The sequence below is a fragment of the Mustelus asterias genome, chromosome 5, assembly GCF_964213995.1.
Source record: "Mustelus asterias chromosome 5, sMusAst1.hap1.1, whole genome shotgun sequence".
Taxonomy (NCBI): domain Eukaryota; kingdom Metazoa; phylum Chordata; class Chondrichthyes; order Carcharhiniformes; family Triakidae; genus Mustelus; species Mustelus asterias.
In genome coordinates, this window is record NC_135805.1 from 148733859 (window position 1) to 148740425 (window position 6567).

Below are 6567 nucleotides of genomic sequence, written 5' to 3' on the forward strand. Positions count from 1 at the left end.
TCCTGGGAGTGTTTGATGGGGAGAGTGTAGAGGGAGCTTTACTCTGTATCTAATCCTGTGCTGTCCCTGTCCTGGGAGTGTTTGATGGGGACAGTGTAGAGGGAGCTTTACTCTGTATCTAATCCTGTGCTGTCCCTGTCCTGGGAGTATTTGATGGCGACAGTGTAGAGGGAGCTTTACTCTGTATCTATCCCCGTGTTGTACCTGTCCCGGGAGTGTTTGATGGGGACAGTGTAGAGGGAGCTTTACTCTGTATCTAACCCCGTGCTGTACCTGTCCTGGGAGTGTTTGATGGGGACAGTGTAGAGGGAGCTTTACTCGGTATCTAATCCTGTGCTGTCCCTGTCCTGGGAGTGTTTGATGGGGACAGTGTAGAGGGAGCTTTACTCTGTATCTAACGCCGTGCTGTACCTGTCCTGGGAGTGTTTGATGGGGACAGTGGAGAGGGAGCTTTACTCTGTATCTAACCCCGTGCTGTCCCTATCCTGGGAGTGTTTGATGGTTACAGTACAGAGGGAGCTTTACTCTGCATCTAACCCCGTGCTGTACCTGTCCTGGGAGTGTTTGATGGGGGACAGTGTAGAGGGAGCTTTACTCTGTATCTAACCCCGTGCTGTCCCTGTCCTGGGAGTGTTTGATGGGGACAGTACAGAGGGAGCTTTACTCTGCATCTAACCCCGTGCTGTACCTGTCCTGGGAGTGTTTGATGGGGGCAGTGTAGAGGGAGCTTTACTCTGTATCTAACCCCGTGCTGTACCTGTCCTGGGAGTGTTTGATGGGGGCAGTGCAGAGGGAGCTTTACTCTGTATCTAACCCCGTGCTGTACCAGTCCTGGGAGTGTTTGATGGGGGACAGTGTAGAGGGAGCTTTACTCTGTATCTAACCCCGTGCTGTCCCTGTCCTGGGAGTGTTTGATGGGGACAGTACAGAGGGAGCTTTACTCTGCATCTAACCCCGTGCTGTACCTGTCCTGGGAGTGTTTGATGGGGGCAGTGTAGAGGGAGCTTTACTCTGTATCTAACCCCGTGCTGTCCCTGTCCTGGGAGTGTTTGATGGGGACAGTGTCGAGGGAGCTTTGCTCTGTATCTAACCCTGTGCTGTACCTGTCCTGGGAGTGTTTGATGGGGACAGTGTAGAGGGAGCTTTGCTTTGTATCTAACCCCGTGCTGTACCTGTCCTGGGAGTGTTTGATGGGGGACAGTGTAGAGGGAGCTTTACTCTGTATCTAACCCAGTGCTGCACCTGTCCTGGGAGTGTTTGATAGGGACAGTGTAGAGGGAGCTTTGCTCTGTATCTAACCCCGTGCTGTACCTGTCCTGGGAGTGTTTGATGGGGACAGTGTAGAGGGAGCTTTGCTCTGTATCTAACCCCATGCTGTACCTGTCCTGGGAGTGTTTGATAGGGACAGTGTAGAGGGAGCTTTGCTCTGTATCTAACCCCGTGCTGTACCTGTCCTGGGAGTGTTTGATGGGGGACAGTGTAGAGGGAGCTTTACTCTGTATCTAACCCCGTGATGTACCTGTCCTGGGTGTGTTTGATGGGGACAGTGTCGAGGGAGCTTTACTCTGTATCTAACCCAGTGCTGTATCTGTCCTGGGAGTGTTTGATGGGGATGGTGTAGAGGGAGCTTTACTCTGTATCTAACCCCGTGCTGTACCTGTCCTGGGAGTGTTTGATGGGGACAGTGTAGAGGGAGCTTTGCTCTGTATCGAATCCCGTGCTGTACCTGTCCTGGGAGTGTTTGATGGGGGGACAGTGTAGAGGGAGCTTTACTCTGTATCTAACCCCGTGCTGCACCTGTCCTGGGAGTGTTTCATAGGGACAGTGTAGAGGGAGCTTTACTCTGGATCTAACCCCGTGCTGCACCTGTCCTGGGAGTGTTTGATGGGGACAGTATAGAGGGAGCTTTACTTTGCATCTAACCCCGTGCTGTACCTGTCCTGGGTGTGTTTGATGGGGACAGTGTAGAGGGAGCTTTACTCTGTATCTAACCCTGTGCTGTAACTGTCCTGGGTGTGTTTGATGGGGACAGTGTAGAGGGAGCTTTACTCCGTATCTAACCCCGTGCTGAACCTGTCCTGGGAGTGTTTGATGGGGACAGTGTAGAGGGAGCTTTACTCTGCATCTAACCCCGTGTTGTACCTGTCCTGGGAGTGTTTGATGGGGGGACAGTGTAGAGGGAGCTTTACTCTGTATCTAACCCCGTGTTGTACCTGTCCCGGGAGTGTTTGATGGGGGACAGTGTCGAGGGAGCTTTACTCTGTATCTAACCCTGTGCTGTACCTGTCCTGGGAGTGTTTAATGGGGACAGTGTAGAGGGAGCTTTACTCTGTATCTAACCCTGTGCTGTACCTGTCCTGGGAGTGTTTGATGGGGGACAGTGTAGAGGGAGCTTTACTCTGTATCTAACCCCGTGCTGTACCTGTCCTGGGAGTGTTTGATGGGGGGTCAGTGTAGAGGGAGCTTTACTCTGTATCTAACCCCGTGCTGTACCTGTCCTGGGAGTGTTTGATGAGGACAGTGTAGAGGGAGCTTTACTCTGTATCTAACCCCGTGCTGTACCTGTCCTGGGAGTGTTTGATGGGGACAGTGTCGAGGGAGCTTTACTCTGTATCTAACCCAGTGCTGTATCTGTCCTGGGAGTGTTTGATGGGGATGGTGTAGAGGGAGCTTTACTCTGTATCTAACCCCGTGCTGTACCTGTCCTGGGAGTGTTTGATGGGGACAGTGTAGAGGGAGCTTTGCTCTGTATCGAATCCCGTGCTGTACCTGTCCTGGGAGTGTTTGATGGGGGGACAGTGTAGAGGGAGCTTTACTCTGTATCTAACCCCGTGCTGCACCTGTCCTGGGAGTGTTTCATAGGGACAGTGTAGAGGGAGCTTTACTCTGGATCTAACCCCGTGCTGCACCTGTCCTGGGAGTGTTTGATGGGGACAGTATAGAGGGAGCTTTACTTTGCATCTAACCCCGTGCTGTACCTGTCCTGGGTGTGTTTGATGGGGACAGTGTAGAGGGAGCTTTACTCTGTATCTAACCCTGTGCTGTAACTGTCCTGGGTGTGTTTGATGGGGACAGTGTAGAGGGAGCTTTACTCCGTATCTAACCCCGTGCTGAACCTGTCCTGGGAGTGTTTGATGGGGACAGTGTAGAGGGAGCTTTACTCTGCATCTAACCCCGTGTTGTACCTGTCCTGGGAGTGTTTGATGGGGGGACAGTGTAGAGGGAGCTTTACTCTGTATCTAACCCCGTGTTGTACCTGTCCCGGGAGTGTTTGATGGGGGACAGTGTCGAGGGAGCTTTACTCTGTATCTAACCCTGTGCTGTACCTGTCCTGGGAGTGTTTAATGGGGACAGTGTAGAGGGAGCTTTACTCTGTATCTTACCCTGTGCTGTACCTGTCCTGGGAGTGTTTGATGGGGGACAGTGTAGAGGGAGCTTTACTCTGTATCTAACCCCGTGCTGTACCTGTCCTGGGAGTGTTTGATGGGGGGTCAGTGTAGAGGGAGCTTTACTCTGTATCTAACCCCGTGCTGTACCTGTCCTGGGAGTGTTTGATGAGGACAGTGTAGAGGGAGCTTTACTCTGTATCTAACCCCGTGCTGTACCTGTCCTGGGAGTGTTTGATGGGGACAGTGTAGAGGGAGCTTCATACTGTATCAAGCCGTTTCCCCCCTCACTCACCGGCTTCCTGGGATCTTCCACCTCCCGGATGCTGAGATTCTCCAACGGGATAATTCCCCTGGGTTCCTTGTCCTGTGGAAGTTTGGAGAAATCAACTCACCAGAGCAACAAACAGCGGCACAGACCAAAACAAGAAGGTTCACTGAGAAGTAGGGGGGGAAGCACAATGGCATTGATTGTGGATGGTGCCAGTACTGAGGGAGTGCTGCACTGTCAGAGGGTCAGTACTGAGGGACTGCTGCACTGTCAGAGGGTCAGTACTGAGGGACTGCTGCACTGTCAGAGGGTCAATACTGAGGGAGTGCTGCACTGTCGAGGGTCAGTACTGAGGGAGTGCAGCACTGTCAGAGGGTCAGTACTGAGGGAGTGCTGCACTGTCAGAGGGTCAGTACTGAGGCAGTGCCGCACTGTCAGAGGGTCAGTACTGAGTGAGTGCTGCACTGTCAGAGGGTCAGTACTGAGGGAGTGCTGCACAGTCGGAGGGTCAGTACTGAGGGAGTGCTGCACTGTCAGAGGGTCAGTACTGAGGGAGTGCCGCACTGTCAGAGGGTCAGTGCTGAGGGAGTGCTGCACTGTCAGAGGGTCAGTACTGAGGGAGTGCTGCACTGTCAGAGGGTCAGTGCTGAGGGAGTGCCGCACTGTCAGAGGGTCAGTACTGAGGGAGTGCCGCACTGTCAGAGGGTCAGTACTAAGGGAGTGCTGCACTGTCAGAGGGTCAGTACTGAGGGAGTGCCGCACTGTCAGAGGGTCAGTACTGAGGGAGTGCCGCACTGTCAGAGGGTCAGTACTGAGGGAGTGCCGCACTGTCAGAGGGTCAGTACTGAGGGAGTGCCGCACTGTCAGAGGGTCAGTGCTGAGGGAGTGCCGCACTGTCAGAGGGTCAGTACTGAGGGAGTGCCGCACTGTCAGAGGGTCAGTACTGAGAGAGTGCCGCACTGTCAGAGGGTCAGTACTGAGGGAGTGCCGCACTGTCAGAGGGTCAGTACTGAGGGAGTGCCGCACTGTCAGAGGGTCAGTACTGAGGGAGTGCTGCACTGTCAGAGGGTCAGTACTGAGGGAGTGCCGCACTGTCAGAGGGTCAGTACTGAGGGAGTGCCGCACTGTCAGAGGGTCAGTACTGAGGGAGTGCCGCACTGTCAGAGGGTCAGTACTGAGGGAGTGCCGCACTGTCAGAGGGTCAGTACTGAGGGAGTGCTGCACTGTCGGAGGGTCAGTACTGAGGGAGTGCCGCACTGTCAGAGGGTCAGTACTGAGGGAGTGCTGCAGTGTCAGAGGGTCAGTACTGAGGGAGTGCTGCACTGTCAGAGGGTCAGTACTGAGGGAGCGCTGCACTGTCAGAGGGTCAGTACTGAGGGAGTGCCGCACTGTCAGAGGGTCAGTACTGAGGGAGTGCCGCACTGTCAGAGGGTCAGTACTGAGGGAGTGCCGCACTGTCAGAGGGTCAGTACTGAGGGAGTGCCGCACTGTCAGAGGGTCAGTACTGAGGGAGTGCTGCACTGTCGGAAGTAGATGTATATACTCTAGGATTTGAGCTCCACAATCCAGGCCGACACTCCCCCCGGTGCCAGTACTGCGAGTGCTGGGGACAATAGGAGGAGGTGAGGGATGCATGGCTGGTTTATGTTTGCAGGAGGATACGATCGCGATTCCGGGAGCACTGCATGGTCCCCCCCCCCCGCCTCCTCATGCTGCCCCCTCCCACCCCTCAGATCCCCTGACATCTCTCTTACCGTGGTGTATTCGAAGTAGTACAGACAGTTATCGGTGAGGATGAACCACCGGCGTTTCCACGTCTTTACTCTACCTCCTGCTGGGTTATTGGCGGGGAGGGGGAGGGGGTGGGGTGAGTGAGAGACAGAGAAAGAGAGAGAGAGAGAGAGAGACAACCACTGAGTAATCCCAAAATTGTGCAGGCAACCGTGCGCGCGAGAGAGAGAGAGACGGGGAGTCGAGCTTCACACCCACCCCCTCCTCTGCCGCACAGCGTCTCCGGATAGAGAGTGAAGTGGGCTGTCAGGGGTTCTCGAACCCTCACACTCCGATTATTCAGCCCCTCGGAGGGAGAACGATTCCTCCCTCGCTGCTCTGCCCCCCCCACCTCCTCATGCTATCGAACCACCTCCCCCGTACGAACAGCCCCGGTTCAAGAACAAAAATACAAACAGTTAATCGATTCCCGCCTCCTTCGAGCCGCGATCAAAGTCTGTGTTACGGAAATTCCTCTCGCTGCTCTATCAGGCCGCCCGGGCACTGGGAGCCAATGACCCGCTGTGTGTGAATGTACAAACAAACCAACCCGGAGCCGGGATAGGCCACTTGGCCCATCCAGCCCTGCTAACCCAGATCGTGGCTGATCTGATTGTAACCTCGTCCCCACATTCCCGCTGACCCCCCGATAACCTTTCACCCCCTCGTTAACCGAGAATCTATCTCGCTTTGCCTTGGAAACATTCAGACTCTGCTCCCACCGCCTTTTGAGGAAGAGAGTCCCAGAGACTCACCCCCCCACCCCCTGAGAGAAAACATCTCTCCCCATCTCCGTCTGAAATGGGCCGCCCCTTATTTCTCAACAGTGACCCACCGCGCCCCCCCCGCGTTCCCCCCTGCTCCCCCCCCCCCACCCTCCCCCATTTCTAGATTCTCCCACAAGAGGAAACATCCTCTCCACACCCGCCCTGTCGAGACCCCCTCAGGATCTGAAAGGTTTGGATCGAGTCGCCTCTTACTCTTCTAAACTCCAGCGGATACAAGCCCAGCCTCTCCAACCTTTCCTCATCAGACAACCCGCCCATTCCTGGGATCAGTCTGGTAAACCTTCTCTGAACTGTTTACAACACATTTACACCTTTCCTTAAATAAGGAGACCAACACTATCCACAACGCTCC

General features: G+C 54.7%; 1 pseudogene across 1 annotated transcript in view; it reads right to left on the reverse strand.

The window, feature by feature from the left end:
* LOC144494059 (cytohesin-2-like) overlaps window positions 1-5570 on the reverse strand; it is a 9071-nt pseudogene extending 3501 nt beyond the window's left edge. The window contains exons 1-2 of the transcript XR_013497811.1: window positions 5412-5570; window positions 3682-3753 (exon numbers count right to left, since the gene is read on the reverse strand). The product of XR_013497811.1 is annotated as a cytohesin-2-like (transcript). The remainder of the gene's footprint in view (window positions 1-3681; window positions 3754-5411) is intronic.
* Between the last annotated feature and the right edge of the window lie 997 nt (window positions 5571-6567).